The sequence below is a fragment of the Chelonia mydas genome, chromosome 2 (genome assembly GCF_015237465.2).
Source record: "Chelonia mydas isolate rCheMyd1 chromosome 2, rCheMyd1.pri.v2, whole genome shotgun sequence".
Taxonomy (NCBI): Eukaryota; Metazoa; Chordata; order Testudines; family Cheloniidae; genus Chelonia; species Chelonia mydas.
Window position 1 is genome coordinate 87,361,764 of NC_057850.1, and position 22,381 is coordinate 87,384,144.

Sequence of the window (22,381 nt, forward strand, 5' to 3'; positions counted from 1 at the left end):
TGCCTACAGCAATTTACTTGACTGGAGGCCGGGGAGAGGGTGTGATGGGAATGTTAGTGACTAGCCAATGAAGCTCTTCTCCCTTAAACCATACTGACAGACACAGGGTTTAAACAGAACTAATTTAAACACATACGGGACTTCATCTGTGAGTTTCTTTTTTTTATAGAATTATAGAATTTAAGTAGTATGGTAAGAAAAGCAAAAGTGGGAACCTGTTTCAAAATTCCTTCATAGAATCATAGAATATCAGGGTTGGAAGGGACCTCAGGAGGTCATCTAGTCCAACCCCCTGCTCAAAGCAGGACCAATCCCCAATCAAATCATCCCAGTAATTGCTGTTGAAAGCTCTTAGTAGAAATGGCCACTGGAATTTCATCTCTTCAATGTACTATGTTTAGAAATGAGTAGGGCAGTTTCAGGAGAGAAACCAGGGATTGAAGGGGGCTAGATACTGACGTACCCATTTTTCCTCCACCCCCAGAGGTGGTTCCTGCAGAACAAGAATGAAACAATGCATAGAAGCTGTCCTGCTGCTGGGCATGTAGTACATGTGTGACAGTTATGAAGTTGCTAAGTAAAAATCTAAGAATACCAATATGTAACCTAGTATTGAGAAACTATAACTCAGGGATAGTGGAATATTAACTACCGTATATACGCGTTCATTAGCCCGTTCATTTATAAGCTGACCCCCCCAAGATGGTTAGGTAAAAATAGCAAAAACTGTATGACCCTTTCATAAACCGACCCTATATTTCAGGGGTTGGCAAACTTTGGCTTCTGGCCCGTCAGGATAAGCCACTGGCGGGTCAGGACGTTTTGTTTACCTGGGGCGTCTGCAGACATGGAGCCCCTCCGCTCCCTGTGGCTGCGGTTCACCGTTCCCAGCCAATAGGAGCTGTGGGAAGTGGCATCACTTCTCGCAGCTCCCATTGGCTGGAAATGGCAAACCGCGGCCACAGGGAACTGCGGGGCTCCGTGCCTGTGGACCCTCCAGGTAAACAAAATGACAATGTATTAGATATTAAACTCAATGATTCCATAGAGTTTAAAATCATCAAATTTTGGTGTAGACCCATTTATAAGCCGACCCCCGCTCTTTGATGCGTCACTTTTTTACCAAAAATATTCGGCTTATGGACAAGGATATACCTAGAATGCTTGAATTCAGTGAGGGTTGCGAGAAGCACAAGTAGGAAAGAAACACAATGGTCCCAGATAAGAACAGCCAGGCACATGCTAACCCCCTGGTCTTTCAAGCATTGAGATTTTTCAAATCCTATCTCCACGGAAGAGGTAAGCTTTATTTTGCCTCTTGGAGATCAAAAAGACTTGGCAGCTTTTAAAGGAGACCTCCCCTGAAGCAGCAGGGAGCCATGGTTTGAGTTAAGGGACTGGACTATGCTAACCAGACCATAGAGGACTTGGGGTACTTAGGGGGAGACTATAGGAAGTGTTGTTCCCATGTGAAAGATGGGTAGACACTTGGTAAGCTAGCCCTGCATAGTCTGTTTTATTGTCTTAAGACGTAGTTTCTCTTAAGTGCTTTTGTTCTAATAAATAATATTTTGCTTTAAGAAGGTGGCTGGGTTGCTGGATACCAGTGGCATTGCTTCTGAAGGGAACAAAATTGCTTGGTCGGGACATAGTCAGACCTGCTGAGGTAATCATGATTGATACACAGGGGATGGCAGGCAAAGCCCAGACTGAGAATGAGAGAAGAATGTGATTCCATTCCGAGCCAGAGGACACTTAGAGACCTGAGAAGGCATGCACTCAAAAGGACCAGGAAGGATCATAGGGCTGAGACTAAGTTATTGTAACTTAAACCTTCTTGCAGCCCAATCAGTGAGTAAATATCCCTTTATTGATAGTAACAAATTCCCTCACCCATTCACTGGTAACTTGCATCACTGTGGTTTGGCCCACTTTGTGACTAAATCAGCGTAGGCTGTCTTAGTTCACTCTGTGGAATGGAGTGGGTTCAGCAACTGAGCTAGAAATCTCATGAGAACAGGCTCTTTTTGGGAAGATTTCCCAAATTCCTGCTTTTGATCTCACAATATCTTTCTTGTGGTATCTTGGCACTTCTGTTTAGCTGAAGGGATGCCATTAATGTAACAATTGCATATCTTGCCTGCTCTTGCTACAAGTAACTTATAAGGTTACTGAAAATGAAAGAGATTAGGGCCCTGATCCTGCAAACACTTAAGTGTGTTTAACTTGGCCCCAATCTTACGAACACTTGGGCTAGAGGAAAATCCCCCCTCCACCTTTCTTTCACTCTGACCACCCTTTCCTTGTTTTCCCTGCATTGTCAGTTCCCTCTTCATTTTTGTGGGCCAAAAGGTGGTGGGGGAGGGAATTTTTTTTAAAATCTGAAAATGTGGTTGTAAAACCCTCAAAATGGGTATGGGGACACTTTTTTTTTTTTTAATACTCCTTTTACTTCAAATTGACTGGATTTCCAGATTCAGTTGCAGTTCAGTTTGAACTATAAATGAAGGTTCATGGTGGAGATTCTTAATTCATGCAAACTAATTTCCTCTTGTCACATTTTTGAGGATTGTTTGCACAACACTTTGAAAATATAAAGTGCTAAGAATTACTATTTTTAACCACCATATTTTCTTCAACAAAATGTCTGTCTGCCAACAATATGGACAACTCTTGGAGTTTGGTTTCCCTCCCTCCCCGCAACACACACTTATGCATGTCCTTGTTTGTTCAAGATGGCCCAGTGGATGCATTTAAAGTAATGCTCCTTTAGATGGTCAGAAATATGTGGGATTACACTTATGTAGTAAAGTGTAAATGATAAGGAACCTCTTTGTTTTAGACTCTCTCGATTTCTGAAGCAAAGACTAAAGACTAACAGATCTTTTTGAGCATAAGCTTTTGTGGTTAAAAACCCACTTCTTCAGATGCATGGAGTGAAAATTACAGATGCAGACATAAATATACTCACTCTCATTGATACCGTCTAGCCATTTTGTTCTGACTCTGTGTTTACTGTATCTTTAGCATATTTTTGGTAACTGGTGAAATAGATCCCAAGTACACCCAGGAACTGATTACAGAAGCACACAACATCTGAGGAAAGAGCTAGTGTATAAAGTGGAAAAGGCACCAAGCCACAGAATTTGTATCCAGATTTGAATAAAAACTTGCCTGAAGTTTAAGCATGTTTTGGACCTGGGGCTTTAGTTTGGAGTCCTCTCTAATGCAAAACCATCTTGGCGCTTGGGGAACATCTGCCACTATGGCCAAGCACAATGCCTACAAACCACAGGAATGCATCATATGAGCAAGTAAAAATGTTATGGTAGAAGTACTGTCAATTGGGGCCCAACTTTTTTAAAGGCTGACTCCTGTTTGCGCACACTCATGCTCACGTGCACCTGTCTGTTGCAAATGCATATGCTAATCAGGAAAATGCATGTACAAACTAGTAGTTAGATACTAAAATTACTGTCTGCGTAGATTTATGGAGATGGTGAAGTAACTGAGCAGCTGTCAGCAAATGTCCATGGACCAACTTTTCCCCTCCCTTGTTGAAAGCAGTGGAGAATCTCCAGGTTCTCTGTGCTGGGAGAACGTCCTGCTGTATGTGGGCTGTAAGGGATGACAAAATGCATTCTTCACAAATTAAAATAATGCGTATTCCAGGGGAATGGTACATAAAATGAATTAGGACCCTTTCAAAAGTCAGTCTGATTTTTTTTTTTTCCTCCTCGCTCATATAATCTGTTCTTGCTTAACTGTCCAGTGGTGAAAAGAAACACATAGAACTCTTAAAGATTTTTAAAATATCACAGCTGCCTCTACGGTGGTATTGTAGCCTTGTTAGTCCCCTGACACTTCTCCCATGCTTCCCTCTACATTTGGCACACTCTTTGAGCCGGTCTGCCAACTTAACTTCTTGTTCAAGTCCCCCTTTCCCCCTACGATTCATTTCTTCCACAAGGCTTACAAGAAATAAGCCAACTAAGACATTGACTGGTTTTTATTCTGTAATCAACAACTCTACCGTGTAGTGCAGTGCACTAGTCTTTGGAGAGCTACTACATTATTTTACTGACTCTTATCCCTATCTCTTATCCCTATCCTCTTCAACTTTCTCGTTAACCACTGGCTACTTTTGTATCTGATCATAGCTTGTGTAAGCAGCTTGGGGGCAGGAATCATGTCTTTTATTTGTGGTCATTGTGATAAATAACACCAACAAAACCCTTCGGTAGACAGGGAGAGGTTTTTTTTCCCCTAAGCTCTTGCACCTCGTTAATTTCTAATACAGATAACTCCCTGCCGGAGCCTTAAATACAAGTCTCCAAACAATGAGATAATTCACACTTCTAGTATAGATCTGCAGGTCAGACTTATCCCTATAAGATAGAAGATTCATGAATCAAAATGCTCAGATTTTGGGTGGATGTTTGAATCATGCTGCACACGTAGTAGTTCAGGGCTATCGTTTGTTTCAAGCCGTAAGTCAGGTGAGTCAGTGTGGTCTAGAGCAGTGCTACTCAAAGTGGTGGTCCGCAGACTGGTGCCAGTCCGCGAGCCATCGGCTGCCGGTCTGCGCGCACATTGGAAAGAAAAATTGCTGGTCCCCCACATCAGATAGCTTGAGAAGCACTGGTCTAGAAGACAGGGGTCTGGGAACAAGTCAGGATTTCTGCATTGTATTTCCATCTTTGCAATTGACTTTCTATAAGGCCTTCTGTGGGTAAGTTGTTGGACCTTTTTTGTGTCTCTGTTTATTGACACTCACCTACCTGAAAAGAATGCGTTCAACTAAATTCACTTTTAAAAAAGTGAGATGCTCTGAAGAATGGTGCTCTTTTTAAATCAATGATACAAAATCGGTATGGCAAATAAGAAATGGATTAACAACTCACTGAATTGTAGACCTTTAAGTTGTTTAACAATAATTAGTAATGAGGAATCCTTCAATGAGTGGGGTATTTCTAGTGGGGTCTTGCAATAGTGTGTGTTCTCAGACCAATGCTATGCAATATTCTTATCAATGATCTGGAAGAAAATATGCAATAATTTCTGCTTTGAAGTTTTCATATGCCACAATGGTAGACTGGTAAATAATGATGAGCAAAGGTCACTTACACATAAGCTTGGCAGAATTTGATTTTTTTTTTTATAACTTTGACAGATAATTGGCTTATTTTTAAGCTTTTTTAAAATCAAGTTTAATTTTCAGTTGTGGGAAATTATGGGGGCAGAGGAGAGATAAAGCTTTAACTGTTAAAACACAAACTGTCAACATCACATGTCAAAATATAAAAAGTAAATATCTTTACATAAAACTAAGATCTCAATCAGGATTTTTCTGCCTTTACAGATAGGCAAACTTCAATTATTAATGGACATTTTTTTCATTTGTTTTTGAGTACAGTGAAATCAATGTTTATTGACACTTACCAATTAACAGTCTAACCCTGCCAAGCCTACTTATGAAGTGTGATCTGGATCACTTGGTAAACTGGGTGCACTCAAAGATTCATTTTAATACACCCAAATGAAAGGTCATACATCTAGGAACAAAGAACATAGGCGATATTTACAGGCCATAGCCAGGGAAATAGTAACTCTGAAAAAGACTTGGTAGATAACCAACTGTAAAGGAACTTCTAGAGTGACGCTGTGGCTAAAGGTGCTAGTCAGTCCTTGGATGTATAAACAGTGGAATATCAAGTAGAAATAGGATATTACCTCTGCATATAGCATTGATGAGACTGCTACTGAATACTGTGTCCTGTCCTGGTGTCTACATTTTTTAAAAAGGAAATATTTTTGAGGGCTCAGAGAAAAGCTTCAGGAGTGATTGGGGGTCTTCAAACAGATCTTACAATAAAAGTTAAGGAGAACAATGTATTCACTTGACAAATTGAAAATGAAAAAATTGTTTTCAGGTCAAATGAAACATTTTGGCCTGATTTCTGACCTTTTCTAACATTTTAAACTTAAACAAAAATAGATTTACTTTTTTTACACATTCCATTGAAAATGTAACTCTAATGGACCAGTGTGATAACTTCAGAGCTCTTACATTACATAGGTTCTGAAGGTTAGGAAAACCAAAATTTTATTCACAGCCATCTGAACCATGGTGTGTGCACATTTACATTCTCGGTGCAAAAACCAAAAAAAAAATCTGATATCCAATCCCCAGGGCTTAGCACCTATTACATTGATTAAAAATTGTAAGATCTGTCTTCCTTACTTGAAAATGTATCATTGTGAAAGAGGCCAAGGCCAATTATCTGGCTACATAGTAGGAGAGGCTTGGTGGATGTACATCCATTTACCCCTTCGTTTTCTGCTGTAGTATCTGGTGTGATAATTGTTCCAATACAGAGGAGACTAGGCACAATTTTACATTAATAGAAAACCTCAAAGTTAGATGAAAAGTGCTATTGGGCTACTCGTTTCAATTATTGTTTTCCTCTGATTGACTTGTGTAGCCAATCTTGCATATGCCTAAAATTTTGGAAAAGGGCACCGCCACAAATGATGGTTCCCTGAAACATACATGTTCTATAATTTTATGGATAATTACATTCAGTCTGCATTACCTCATTTTTGACATTAATGTTTTATTGTTTTTGTTCTTTGAATATTAAATTACTTTCATATGTAACCATCTTTTTACAGGACCCTTATGTCACTTTAAATTACCTAGAAATTAAGATAAACAATATAATTTCTATCACTTAATTTTTAAAAAATGTTGGCTTGAAGGTATGAATGCCTGCCCTCACTGGTGTTTTTGTTTTCTCTATTGGTTTTGTTCAGGACACTGGAGAAGATCAAGCTTTGACACATTTTCTCTGCACTGTACGCTTGTGACCCTTGGAGCTGCTCGGTACCAACTGGCAGTATACTGTAACTCAGTCAAGCCTGACACACTCATTGCCCCAGCACTGTCATAATGATACCTGACATGACACCGTTGAGAGAGATGTAAACTGGTGACACGCTGGTCCTGACAGTCGTGTTGTATGTATGGATTGTGCTGGAACTAGAACTCTCTTTTAACACATCTATGTTCTTAAAATGTATTTGGGAGGCAGCACATAAATCCAGCCTGCCCTAGACAAAGAAATGTAGATTTCCCTGTTTGTCTGGGTTGGTTACAGGCGGAGGACAATGAAAGATAAAGAAAGCCATCAAGCTAAACAAGCAGTGACTGACACTTTAACAATCACAGTGGGAGGCAGAATCTGTACCCCAGGAAGCCTTTGGTACAGACTGTGGACCTTGAGCTATATATGGAGAGCAAAAACCTTTTAGTTGACCCTTGAGTGATGGATATAGGGTACTGCAGTCTTCAAACCTGTGGAAAACTGGATTCCCCTAGTATGGAGGGCTAGGGATACTGGTAACTTGACATAAGAAAGGAAATTGCTTAGGTAAAGACTGTAACTTGCTAAGATTCAGTTCTAGTCATTAGAAAGCGTTTTGTTTGTAACCACAGCTGTCTGTCTGTCTTGATTAGTATCACTTAAATATCTGTTCTTTATTAATGTTATTACAGAGCCATCTCAGTTCTGTGTATTGAAGTGAGTCTTCAGTTAATCTTATAGGCTGACGTACTTTCTTGGGAGGCAGAAAACTTACTATCTGAGAGTGTTCAGTGAGAGGGACTGGACATTGTAGGGGGATGTCTTTGGGGAACTAGGGTTCACTGATTATACCTGAAAGTTGAGACTCTGACAGTCTAAACCTTGCCAAGCTTGCTAGCATGTCAGGAAACTCTCACAGTTGCCAAGGTAGAAGGGTAACACATTGGCTCACAGTTCTGGGTCTTCTGAGCAAGACATCACAGTGATAAATGGGAATCCAGGCACCTGCAAGCGTTTTCTGGATCATGAATGGTGGTGGCAGCCTGAGGTGCGATGGTGGTGTGGGGAGCTGGTCCCCACACCAACTCATTGATGAATTCCAGGGCTAGAAACAAGAGGAATGTGGGCCTCCTGCAATATCCATAAGCAGGCCTGAGATTTGAGCTCCTTGCTTACATGGGTGCAACGTCTGCAACCAGTGCAGATGTAGTACTTGGAGTTTCCTCCTCATTGCACTGTCAGTGCAGCAGGCAGAGAAGTGGGGATTTCCAGGGGAAGAGGCAGAGGTTTTGACAACCCTCTAAACTAGTGGCTGTCCAAGATCTTTGCACATATTGGAACATATGGAGGCCTTGTAACTCTTTGCTAACATTCCTTCTCCAGGCAACATGATTTCAGAAGAAGTCATTCTTGTGGTTGCAAAGACGCAGCCACAGAAGGGAATCCCTATCAGGTTTCCAACAGGAAAACTGCATTCCCAACAGGAGAGAGAATACCCCATCACACCTTTAGTTCCACCCTCAAATACCACGAGAGGTTCTTTCCCGTGAGCTCCCACACACTAGTTCTCACTGGGTTCCAGGGAGATAAGCATGCTGCAGAGCCTGTGTTCTCCTTTCCATGCCAAACAGTTTTGCCTCCCATTTATCACAGAAAATCAAAGTCCAGCAGCAGCAGCAGAAGCTTTCTATACACACACCCTCCCCCCCCGCCCCTCAAATTTACAGATACATTATTGGTTAAATACTTGCTCAACTCTACTCAAAGTTAGTGGAAGGAGAGTGAAGGGATGGAGATGTCTGATTGCACAGTGAACACGGGCGAGAGGCGCCGACAATATTGTGCTACAGAAAAAGCGTTAAAGATTACATGCATGCCTTTCTTTTGCAGCACTCAGTGCCTGGAATAAACACCCTAAGTTAACAGTATGTTACGACACAGAGTATCCACACTTTGTGCATTCTCATTACAAAAGTGTCCTGGCTATGTTCTAGACCTCTCTTTACCATAGAGGTGCAGGCAGGAATACTGTGCTGCTACATTTTCATTTTGAAAGAGAAATTAGGAGTTAGTCACATGCTGAATTTATTGGGTATTCAGCAGCTTTGAAATGAAGAATTATAAACCACCATGTCTTAAAAAAAATCACATAGTCTCCTTGAATTTAATATCATCACAATTTCATATGACATCATAATACCTGGCTACAGGGAAGGGAAATCAAGACCATACATTAGCAATCATCCCTTGTGGCAACATTCTTACCTCAGCAATCTACATTAGTATATCTTATAATTTCACGGTGTTAGTAAGAACAACCCTCAGTCTCAGGTGGTTAAAACTTGCTATTCATCATCATTAGGTACTTCCAACAGTTCATCATTCCCCATGTACTGACTGTTTCTTCCCTAACTCAACCCATGGAATATTTCCTTTACCTGGCAACTAAAGTAAGAGTTCTCCTAGAAGAATACCACATGCTAAAGGCTATGTTGTCTTTTCACAATGGCTTCTGGAGCCCTCTTAGCTGAGAAGACCTTGGGGGCGGGGGAGGAGGAGTAGAACGCTTCTGTAAACTTTATGAAAAGTGCTGAAAATCAGTAATCCATCACAATTTGCCCTTATGAGGGCCTTTGATGTGTCAACAAAATAGCCTGAATTAATGGAGTCAGGAAGAGACTTTTACCATTTCTAAAATAAACTTGAGTGCACAGTTGTTTGCCAGCATTACCAGTTAAACAAAGATATGGAACAAAATAAACCCCAAAGTTTGGCTGTTCCAATCTGTGGGTATCACCCTGTCATCCATCTTCACATTTTCAATTATTGGCCATTCAGAGGATCCCCTTTCTGCTCTGTAACCTTTGAAAAGTCAGTGTAGACCTTCATATCTAAACTGCATTACTTACTATTCCATGAATGGAGCAGCAGTCAATAGCTAGCTAATATTTACCCTCTGTAATCTGCGCCATGCTTTAAGTGAAAGCTGAAAGCTAACACAACTATTTACAGGACAGAGAGGGTTCAGTGGGCCACTCTTTCCCCTTTTTCTTTTATTATAAGAACTGTTTGCGCACACTGAAATCAAGACTTACAGTGACCTCGACTGTTGGGGTTTTGCTCAGTTTTATAGAACCTATTTATTTTCAGCTGGAGAATAAAAAACGGTGTGTGTTCAGACTTCGGGTATGCTAAATAAAAACAGGTTTGGGGATGTACTACACTATTTGTATCATTGTCTAAAGCCATAGGTGTGTCTATGTGGGGGGGATATTTTTGTACAGGACTTCCAAAGTGTATTAAATTGCTTTGTACAGCCCAAGGTGTTCACATGTAGGACTATTAACAGTCCCAGCTTACAGAACAAGTTGTCTGTAATAGAATACAAAGCCTGGTCACAGGGTTTGAAAAATCAGCCAGTTCACCAGTGCTAAGTAGGAAGTGCATGGAAGCATACTCCTTGGCTTCTGCAGAATTTAAGAATTTTAAAAAATTCAAGTTGTGACCCTCAGAGCATCCTAGTGCAAGAGGGCGCTTTAGACTTTGTGGGAGATCCTGATCATAGGCATGGTCAGCCATCTTGCTGGAAGCAGGTGTGGTAAGAATCTTACCTGGAACAAACACTTAGTTTTGTTAAATGTTAGTTACGAGAAAACATGTGTTTATAACCATTTCTGACTTTATCCCTTATATCTGAACTCACATAAAACCTCTCTTTTTTGATTAAATATATTTGTTTTAATTTCGTTTTCAATCAATCCAGCACAGTGGTTGCTGTGAAGTGATTATTAACTCCAGTTAAAGCAACACACTTTTGTCTCTTTAAAAGAGCAACGGACCATGTCACTCCTCTGAATGTTCCAGGAGAGGGCTGGACATATCAGGGCAGACAGTTTTGGGGAAATTCAGGACTAGAAGTGTGTTGGGGTCACTTGGCTAGTAGTAACCAAGGCTGGTGACAAGAGTGTGGCTGTGGTGTAACACACTGGCTACGGGAGTCAGAGTTGCTGAACCAGGGTGACTCAATGCATAGATACCAGTGGGTGCTTGTATGCTGGCTGGGAATTTCCAGACAGGAATCTACAACAGCAGAGCATATTAAGGCGCTCAAGGTTCCAGGACAAGCAGTGACAGAACCTCTCACAAGTCAAAATTGACAGAATTACCTACCTCTTAGGGTTATGAGGAAAACCCTGGAAGTGTACCTGATGCAATGCAGTCTTCCTAAACTGGCAGACAGCTTGAAATAATAGAGCAGTACAAACTGCCTACAGGTTGAATCCTGACCTAACCACACAATGTGAATAACTTACTTATGCCCAGGGTATTTCTCTGGCTCTAGAAGAATGAATCGTCTCCTTCCCTCCCTGTGATAATGGGGTTGCTCAGCAGCTACTTATCTAGCCCCATTATTCTTGTCTCGGCAATATTTTTTCCTCTTCCCCAACATGGCTGCGTAGTGGCAGGCTTGTTCTTTTAGACACACTTTACTGAAAATGTGTTTGAGAACATGATGACCAAGTGATGCTCATTCCTATCTGCATGTCATTGTCATGTTAAACTTTAAATATTTGTATCTCATATAACATTGAAATTATAAATAAAGACTGTAAGGTGGGAATAGCTGGGAAGTACAGCTAGTATGACATCCTTTATGTTCCTAGTGCAGATGAATTTTTGAGCATGTCTTTCCCCCTGCCTTGAATTTTAGTACCAGAACCAGGGTTACAGCTCTAGTCCAAGTCAGCCTCTTTTTGGTGCATGCACAGCTCAGAGTAAAGGCATAAGTAAAGGGCCACAATTTGAAATGCTTGCTCAGTTATACTGGTGAAATGAAACAACCAATATTTGGATACAGCTGTAACAGCAGTAAATTGTGATGTATCAGTAGTGATGAAGGTACTTTATATAATAAAGTCAGCAGATTTTTCTTCCCTCTTGTTCTGATCTGATGTGACTTGAAAGGATTTGTCAAAACACTCAGAGTTTTTTGGCAACTTCTTTCACTCTAATTGAAAGAGAAGAGTAATTCAATGAGAAGATGATGCGGGTTGGTTTAGTACATGGATTATGGCTTCAGAACAGGACCTACTTTTTGCTTGTACCCCGGACATCTGGAAACATTCCATTGCCACATTTTATTAGAACACTGAAATTACCTCATTAAATGATACAGAGATTTAGAAAAAAGGATAATTGTTGGTAGATCAATCACAGATTAAGCTACCCAGGCCATTTTAATATATCCTCATTTATCACCACAGACCATTAACATGGCCATTGGCTATACCATGTACATTTATTTTTATCTCAGACTTTGCAGGGCTTTGGAGCCTTCTCTAAGTGTAACGGGCCCCCTCCCCCAGCATTTTTATCCTTTGTTGTTGAATGAATGAGCTGATCAGCAACAAAGCACATATGCCAAATATTTTAATACCAACTGTTGCTTTTGTAGTTAAAAAATAGATCTAGGGCCTGACAGAAAACCTCACCTGCTTATTCATGTTTGTGCTGTTAAACCCTTCAGTGGTGCTTCATTGCATTGGTTTGTGTTACCACAAGTATGTGAATATTCTGTAGTAGTGACAGGCAATGTTCTGAGGCAGAGGGTGTGGTGAAGGGGGTCCTGAGGCTGAGGGGGGTACAGAGAAGGGGTGTTTCAGATATGGGGAGGTCTCTGGTAAAAGGGAAGGGGCTGGATGGCACAATTCCTGCCGTGGCTGGTGCTGACTGGGGCTGGGCTGGGCAGGGAGCCTCCAAGGAGGCTCGTGCAGACAAAGGGTTGGGGGTCAGAGGGAGACCATCGAGATGGCTTATGCTGACTGGGAAGGGAGGACCCTAGACTCCATCTGCTTCCATGGGAATCTGCTGCACTGCGTGTTTACATATGTGATGGCTTCTACTAAGGGTCTGTATGGAAGATTATGAGCCTTGGATGAGGAGATGGTAGTGGACTCTGAGGCAATGAGAGATGTGGGGCGGGGGGAGCTGTGCAGTGAGAGGGGAGTCTTTGAAGCAAGGGATGTTTGAGTACGGGCATCTCTGAGATTTGTGCCAAGTTTCCACTTGGAAGATACACCAAGCAAGGATGGTTCAATAGTCCTCACTCTGAAGATGCCTAATCAACGCTATGAAAGCTGCAGCCACTAGTTATTTACCACAGCAGGACATCATTCTATCTGTTGTCCATTATGTTTATCAAATGAAAGCAAGATGAGACTCAAGGGGGTTATTTTTCAGGGGCCCATGTGATCCTCTGGCTGATTCGTTTTGTCTTTTTATCTGCTGAGATTTAATTCACGTTAAAACTAACCTTTGCCTGAAACCAATAAATTTTGCTCACTTTCCAATCAAAGCCACCCACTGGGCTGTTTCTGCTCCTTCCTCTCCTCTTGTGAAAATAATATGGGCTTCTCCCTCTTCCCACTTCCATACCTCCAAATTCCTCCCTGTCCTTGGGGGAAGGGACAGAGCTCTGCAGCAGTTCTGGTTGGCTGCCTTCCCCCAGGAGTTGGGAAAGTGGGGAAGGCACCCAGTGAGAGGAAGGCGTCCAGTGTTTCTCCTGGTCAGGGCTGGAAGTCCCATGAGGGCTGGAACTTCTGTCTTTGGGAGACTGGCTCCAACAGGGACTACAGTCCTGTTACTCAGGATTAAACCATGAGATTTGGCAGCACTAAAAATGCCTGAGCAAGGCAGCACGGTCTCATTGATAGGGAACTGGAGTGGGAGTCAGGAGACCCAAGTGCTATTCCCAGCCTAGCACTGACCTGCTATGTGACCTTGAGAGTGTCGCTTTCCTTTTCCATGTCTGTTTTCCTTCCCATCCTTTGTCTATTTAGATTGTAAGCTCTTTAGGAGAGAGACTGTTTCTCAGTCTGTGTACGTATAGGATCTAATACAATGGGATCATGATCTTGGTTGGAGCTTCCAGGCTCTACTATAATACTAATAATAATGAAGAAGATTAAAAAATGCTGAGCCAAACTCTGTCCTCATTTATATCTATGCAACTGAAGTCTGTGATCCAACTTTTGCCTTAATTGAGGAAAAACCCGTTTGGGTTCAATGGGAATTTGGCCCAGTTACAGACTGTGGAATTTGGTCCATATGCCCGCACGAGATAGCATTGTAGAACTGGGTAGAATATAGATTCAAGTACAGAAGCACAGATGTTATCAGGGATGCTCTGGCAGAGCTCCAGACCTGAAAACCCAGGTTCACACTCACCATAGCAGATTCCTTTCCGTTCACATGTTCACATCTCTATAGAGTCTCTATTATACCTGTTCTTTTCAACTAGGTTATTTAGCATGATTTAGAAAATGGAATCAGAATTTTCTGATGCCGTGGAGAGATGAGGGGTGAAATCCTAGCCCTGTTGAAGTCAATGGCAAAACTTCCACTTAATTTCAATGAGGCCAGGATTTCACCCCCAGAATCTTGACGTCGTCATTGTTGATTTCTAGTAGATCTAGCAAGGGAGCTGTCATTTTGATTTTCCTTAAAGGAATTCAATTTTCTTCAATAAAATTGAAATTTTCCCATGGAAATTTTTCATTTTGTGAAACGGGCATTCTGGTGGAAAAATTTCTGACCAGCTCTAATATCTAGCCTGTGATTTCTTCTACCCTATTTTATTCTTCCTCTTTGTATTTTGTTCCCTAGATATGAGCACAGGTAATTATTTTTGTGGTTCCCAAGGAGGCTCCCAAGTTTAGTGAGGCCTGGATAGTGAGTTTTTGTCTCATTAAGTTTTGGCTTGTTCCAAAATACACAAGTAGCTGGAATAGATGACTGTATAGGCCAAAAGTTTTATTGGCATGAATTTGTGTATCCACATTACTTGTGTAACTATTTAAGAGGAGAAATATTTGCCTGCAAATTTTCAGTTAACACTGACTTATGTGTATGTCTCTTCTTTCTCTTCCTTCCCTCCAAATACTTCTTTCCTTTATGTCTGGCTGTTTTATCCCCATTTTTTGAGTGCCCTTTTGCCATTTAATTGACAATTTTTTCTTCTCCCTATTAAAATAATTTCTCCATTAATTTCCTTTTTCCATTTCCCTCCCTGTTCCTCTTTTGTTCCACCTTTTTCCCCTGCTCCCCTTCATTCTCCCATTTCTTCTGGTTTTCTTTCTCCCAATTTTTCTTTTGATCTTTGGTCCCACCCTTCATACTGAAACCAGTGCAATAGTACAGCATGCTTTCATTTTCAGAATCTCATAGCAGTCTTGATACAAGCAATATTCCATGACAGGCCTTGACAAAACATAGCTCTTTTGTTTGAAAGTAAAGATCTGTTTGAAATAGACTGATTCATCCCAGTTCAGAGCAGTGGCTTTGTTTTAGGCCTAGGTAGCGTAGTAGGGACTGTCTGGCAGGTGCATCTTACAGTGAGCGTCATTGAGCAATACATTCTGTAATTACAGGTCATGAAGGTGGAGCTCCTCTTTGATGTGCCTTTGTTGTTGCTGCAGCAGTTGATACAATTTGGCTGAAATATCAAATGCAGATAGCAATAAAATTTAATTAAGAAATCAAAGCTTTCATCTGGGTTTTAGAACTCAAGCCAGCAGGTTTCTTCAATCTAAAGAAAACATAGACGGCGTGGAGAGCAGAAGGCAGTGTCTTTGTAGCATAGAAAATGTATAACCTTATTTTGATTGCTTACAAAGATAAAGCTTTTAGCAACTGCTGTTCACCTATGAGGCTTCTAGATCTTCCCAACAAGTAGGTACTTCCTTAACTGTCATCTTTTTTATTTTAATCATTTAACTCTTTGTTGCTAATTCTTTGTTTATGGAGTTTTGGATTCCTTTGTACAATAAATGTGAGTGAAGCATGTCTGCAAAGGTGATAATTTGGTGGTTGCCACCTTTGTGCGTGAGACTCAGGTTAAAGATTAACATTGACACGGCTGCGTTTTCAGACGCTGATTCAGTTATGAATATGGTTCAGTATATCCCCTTTTCAAGAAAGTACTGAAGCATGTGCTCAACTTTAAGCATGTGCTTAACATCCATTGAAATCAATGGGATGTAGGAATGCATTTAAGGTTAATCATATGATTAACTGCATTGCTTAATAGGGATGGCTTGCTCAAACGGGTCTTAGCCTTTATGCCTGCTTCCCACCAACTAACACTGAGAGGCAACTTGATCTAGTGGATTAAGCACCGGCACGGGGAATCAGGAATTCTTGACTCTGACTCGGTCTACTTGCTCTGGGGTTTGGGGCAAGTCATGGAGGGCTGGTTTCTCAGACATTCATTTCTGTGGGTTCAGTTTATCACAGAATCATAGAAATGTAGTGTGTGGGACGCAGAGAAGTCATCAAGTTCAGCCTCTGGTGCTGAGGCAGGACCAAGAACACCTATACAGTCCCTGACAGGTGTTTGTCCAACCTGTTCTTAAAAATCCCCAGTGATGGGGATTCCACAACCTCCCTTGGAAGCCTATTCCAGAGTTTAACTACTTTTATAGTTGGAAAGTTTTTCCTAATATCTACCCTAAATCCCCCTCGCTGCAGATTAAGCAGATTACTGCTTGTCCTGCCTTCAGTGGAAATGGAGAACAATTGACCACCATCTTCTTTATAACAGCCCTTAGCATATCTGAAGACTGCCATCAGGTCCCCACTCAGTCTTCCTTTCTCAAGACTAACCGTGCTCATTTTTTGACCTTTTCCCAGAAGGCATATTTTTTTAAACCTTTTATCATTTTTGTTGCTCTCCTCTGGACTCTCTCCACTTTTCTAAAGTGTGGCGTCCAGAATTCAACACAGTACTCCAGCTGAAGCCTCACCAGTGCTGAATTGAGCAGAACAATTACCTCCCATGTCTTACATACAATACTCCAGTTAATATACTCCAGAATGAGATTGGGATTTTTGCAACTACATCACACTGTGGGCTCGTATTCAGTTTGTGATCCACTATAACCCCCAGATTCTTTTCAGCAGTAGTGCTGCCTCGCCAGTCATTCCGCATTTTGAAGTTGTGCATTTGATTTTTCCTTCTCAAGTGAAGTAGTTTGCACTTACCTTTATTGAATTTCATCTTGTTGAATTGAGACCAATTCTCCATTTGAGTTCTAACACTTGCAACTCCTCCCAACTTAGTGTCATGTGCAAATTTTACAAGCATATTAAGTGTATTCTCCACTCCATTATCCAAGTCATTAATGATAGAATTAAATAGGACTGGACCTAGGACTGACCCCATGGGGCCCCACTAGATACTCTCTCCCAGTTTGACAGTTAGCCATTAATAACTACTCGTTGAATATGGCCTTTCAACTAGTTATGCACCCAATTTATTGTAATGCCATCTAGATGGCATTTCCCTAGTTTGCTTATGAGAATGTTAGGTGAGACTGTATCAAAAGCCTTATTAAAATCAAGATATATCATGTCTACTGCTCCTCCCTCCTCTTCACATAATCCACTCTGCCAGTGACCCTGTCAAAGAAGGAAACTAGGTTGGTTTGGCATGATTTGGCCTTGACAAATCCATCCTGGCTATTCCTTAACTCTCTTATCCTCTAGATGCTTGCAAACCGATTGTTTAATAAGTTATTTCAATATCTTTTCAGGTATTGAAGTTAGGATGACAAGTCTATAATTCACTGGGTCCTCTTTGCTCCCCTTTTTAAAGCTAATACTATGGTTGCCCTTCTCCAGTCCCCTGGGACCACACCTGTCCTCTATGAGTTTAGGTTGTTTTGATGTGGAATCAGGGACCTACCTATGTAAGTAGGCCTAAACTGTGCGTGCAAAACTGCTTGTGGAATTATTTGCACCTCTGAAAATGGAGACCTGATTAAAGCCAGGCTGCAAATTTGACCCTTAGCTTCTATATCACAATATCTTCATGTCTAAATGGTGAGAATAATGCGTACATTCAGTACCGCCTAGGGAAGTTGTAACAATAAGATTAGTTAAATCTGGAGACTGACTGCCTTATTCACACGAGTCGTTGAACTGAATTCTATGGGATAACTCTTGTGAGTAAGATGAGCAAGATTTGTGCCCAAGGGCAGGTCGACACTAGAAGTGCTACATCGGTGCAGCTGTGACACTGTAGTGCGACTGGTGAAGACACTCTGTGGTGATGGGAGAGCGCTCCCCTGTCAGCATAATTATTCCACCTCTGCGAGATGTGTAGTAGTCCTCGGGAGTGCGTCTCCCACGGACTTAGCGCCACTGTGGACAGCGCTTAGGTTGCTGTCACTTGCATCACTTGGGGGGGTGTGTGTGTGTGTGTGTGTCTTTTTCACACCCCTGAGCTTTGTAAGTTAGATTGAGTAAGCGGTAGTGTAGACCTGCCCCAAGTATTTGCATACTTCGGAATATTACTAGCGGGGATCAGATGGGAGAAGAAAAAAAGTGCTGGCCAAATCCAGAAGCGGTCTCAACAACAGCCTTGTTAGAGGTTACTCATACAAACAAACATAAAGGTGTCCGTCAAAGGGAGCGAAATGGAGAAAACTGGTGACAAGAGTTGGTCTCTCTAAATACATTTAATTTGAATCCTGTTATCCTCTTATGATGAAATGTTATTGAGAAATTGTTTGACAGTGTGTTTAGAAGCTGAAAACATCACAGTAAAGGTGTTGTAGAATACATTTTAAAGGATGCCCTGTGGCTTAGTTAAGAGAAAACTGTCCATTATGTTCAGAGCAACACTTTACAGTCCATCAGTTTGACACTCCAAAGGTAAGAAATGCTACTTACTATAGGGTGACCAGATAGCAAGGTGATAAATCAGGACAGGGGATGGGGGGTAATAGGCACCTATATAAGACAAAGCCCCAAATATCAGGACTGTCCCTATAAAATCGGGACATCTGGTCACCCTACCTTACTATGGCATAAGTAAACTCTAAAGAGTTATTGAAAATAGAGGATCTGCTTTTCAGTCAGTTTCATGTGTGTGTCCTACCAGAAGAGAGTACCAATCTTGGATTAGCTCACACATTTGGTGGTACAGGAGCCTAAGAAGCTTCCGAAACCACTCAATTCACACACACAATTCTGAAAAATAAATTGTTGAACTATCTTGTAGCAACAGTTTCAAACTTTCAAAGGCTGCAATTGGAGTCAAAAGTTTAAAAAAGGAAAAGAAAAAGTACTTGCCATCTTTTGTGTTTAAAGTAAGCAAATTAACTTCTTGACATTTTCACTACTAATTTTGATGCTTTGATAAAAATAATTTATTACTGTACTTTGAAGCCCTAAATTTCACCTCACAGGATAAGAAGAAAAGAGGAGAAATTTCAAAGTGAGTAATTACCTGCTGCTGCTGCTATTTAAATCCTCTGGCTGAGGATTAAAGCCAATCTTTAGGCTGTTAATAGGCTGCAGTAAACAACTAATGAATTAGAGAACAGAAGTAAAAGCAACTAATGCTGAAGGATATTCCCATTAATACCAGAAGGCATAGTTGCAACATACTGATATCCTGTGTAATATAATGAAATACCTTCATTTGATACCATAGTGTATAAAAGCAAGTAAGTAACACATACGGTACCAGTTTTCTTCAGTGGCTGTTGCAGCTACTGCTGGTCCAACGTTCATATGCTAAGATGAACAGAATTTGATTTGATGTCAAGGGCTGTGCCGCCAAGAACTGTAACTCATTAAGTTGTGGGAACAGTGTGCTCCCAGAGAAAGGGACCATGACTAACAAAAGAGAGACAAAGGAGAGGAAGTGGAAAGTAAAAGGAAAATGGTTGAAAACAAGGAGCTGTGGACAATAAATCCTAGACAGGGATATCTAGGATGAGATCTGTTATTGATCAGTTGAGAAATGAGAGCAAGTATTTTGAGGAAAATGAGAGAAAAAGGAAAGAAAGCACTTTTATGGGCAAAAGATTATTTGAACATTGTATGTATTAAATGTGCTTTGTCTAATCCCCTGATAAATGAAGTATGGGCTTATTCTGCAGCCCTCACTTGCACATGCAGTCCGGCTCAGTTTGCTGGCACTGCCCATGTGCGTAAGGGCAGCGGGCCCTAAATTATTATAAAATACCAGTTAATGCTGCTCCGAAAGATATTAAAAGGGGGAGTGTGTGGCCATTTGCTTTTATTTAAATGAACAGAAATGGTGTTCATTTGTTTTACTTTATCTTTTTCCTTTTTATGGGATAAACTTTTTCCCTTTAAGAGGAATTTAAGTAGTAATATAGCAAACGAGCTAAATACACTATTATGTTCTTAAAATCCATTAGACTGTTATTTAGGGTCATTAGGATAAGTGGCTCTTCACCTCTTATTAGCCCCAGGCTCTTTTAGGTTATAGATTCGCACAGTTCATGAACAGGGTATAAAACCTGACTGAAAGTACGGGGAAATGAATGGCATACAGACAGTGTGGAATGTAAACATTCATCCAGCAGCCAAAAGTCATCTCAAAAGAGAGCAGTTATTCTGAAGGGCTAATTGTCCATGAACTCTAAAGAATCATTATTTGTTGTTTATATATCATAGAATCATAGAATATTAGGGTTGGAAGAGACCTCAGGAGGTCATCTAGTCCAGTCCCCTGGTCAAGGCAGGTCCAACCCCAACTAAATCATCCCAGCCAGGGCTTTATCAAGCCAGGCCTTAAAAACCTCTAAGGATGGAGATTCCACCATCTCCCTAGGTAACCCATTCCAGTGCTTCACCACCCTCATAGTGAAATAGTGTTTCCTAATATCCAACCTAGATCTCCCCCACTGCAACTTGAGACCATTGCTTCTTGCATCAACAATAGGCTCATGCTGTACTAAACACAAACTACAGCATCCCTGCCCTGAAGGCTCCAGTGTTGCAACACATTGTTCATGGATGCATTCTAGTGAGCCTGTGAATCACAGGACCAGCACCTTAATAGGAACTACTCATTTTGAAATCACTAGTGAAGGAACAATATTCCAAATCACCAGAACTAAATTAGAGACGGTTAAAAATTGTACTTCATTGTTTTCAAAGAAGATGCCCTAAACTAACCAAATATGTTTTGATATGTCTATTTCCTAGTAGTTATGAAGCATAATTTTTCAAATGATTTCTCTGCTACCAAGGTTCTCTTCTGCATCTATCTTGGTTCACTGCTTCTATCTAGTCACACTTCTCTTATTGGTACAATTCCCATTAGAATATAATTGGTTCTTATCTCAGATAAGGGTCACTAGTGTGAACTTAAAAAGAAGTAACCCCAAGGAAGGAGGAAGGACATGGAATGAGGGAGTGAGAAATTCATTGCCAGCTGCTTTGCAAAAAGGCCAAATGTGATGTGTGGCACCCTTCCTTCATGACAGGGAATTACTATGCAAAGGCTATAGGCCCCATGGAGCTGATTGTTGAGGGGATGGTGTACTTTTGTTTAGCTGATGACATCCCTGCATGCTGTGTCTGAAAAGTCAAAGCAAACAAAAGGCACCCCTCCCGCATAAGTTTTCATTTTATAATAGGAATAACATTTGATTAAGAGCTGGGAGTATCCTCAGCTTCACCTTTGGTACTTGCCTTTTGGGCCTTATCTCTGAAATTGCCATTTCCTAAACCTTGAGCTCCCATTCAGGAAAAAGAAACCCCAAATGAGCAGTCATTCAGAGTAGAGGAGAGTTTTAATGCTACATGGTGGGAGTAAGTGGGGAAGGGGCAACTGGTTTCAGACTATGATATTTCCTCTCTTTCTTACATGCTTTAAAGAACAGCTAAATAATGAACAATGTGATATTTGAAATATCCACACTGGCAGCTGAATAAGCATCAGTTGAAATAAATGGGGCAGTTTATGCCTCAGAGCTATTGTTCCAGGCTCTCTGCAAACTCAGGCAGACATCACTGCATTGGTTATACTTGGTTCATGTTTTCACATTCATATTTTTACTTACACATGCACATGCATGCGCGCACACACACACACATACAGAGAGAGAGAGAGAAGTGAGATTCCGAACAGTTGAGTTAAGTCTGTCTGCGATTCCCCAGCTACCATTGCCCCACACTTCAGAAGATGCTGCCATAAATGATGAAGTACTCATAAGACATGTTCAGTTAAAAGTTAACTGACTAAATCTTTCCCCTCCCTCCCCTTTTCCTCATCCTTTTTGGAGTTTAGTCTGACCACCTCTTTTTACTGAGTATTTTATGACTGATTTCCAGATCTCAACAAAGTATCTTATTTGTTTTTCCAAACTATCCTAGTATTATTTATTCTTTGTATTAGAGCAGTACCCTTAAGGCTCACTGTACTAGACGCTGTACTATAGATGACTTTTTTTTCACAAGCAGCTGTTTGTGTTAAGAGCTGAGATTCATTCTCACACTGACAAAACTGTCCTTCAGGAACGTTATGTTCTTAACCATTATTCAGTTTAATGTGTTCCATTTAGCACTATCATAAGAAAATTCTCTTGTTTTTGGAAAATGTATTGGTAAACAAAAAACAGAAGATGTAGGGATTGTCTTATTAATGATGGCGTTGATTATTCACAGAATGTCATCCCCAAATTTCCTTG

The 22,381-nt window shown here is 40.9% G+C and overlaps 1 long non-coding RNA gene across 1 annotated transcript in view; it reads left to right on the forward strand.

The window, feature by feature from the left end:
• The window catches only part of LOC122464500, a 54,256-nt gene that overhangs the window by 21,884 nt on the left and 9,991 nt on the right, over window positions 1–22,381 (forward strand). The gene's annotated exons all lie outside the window — the stretch shown is intronic.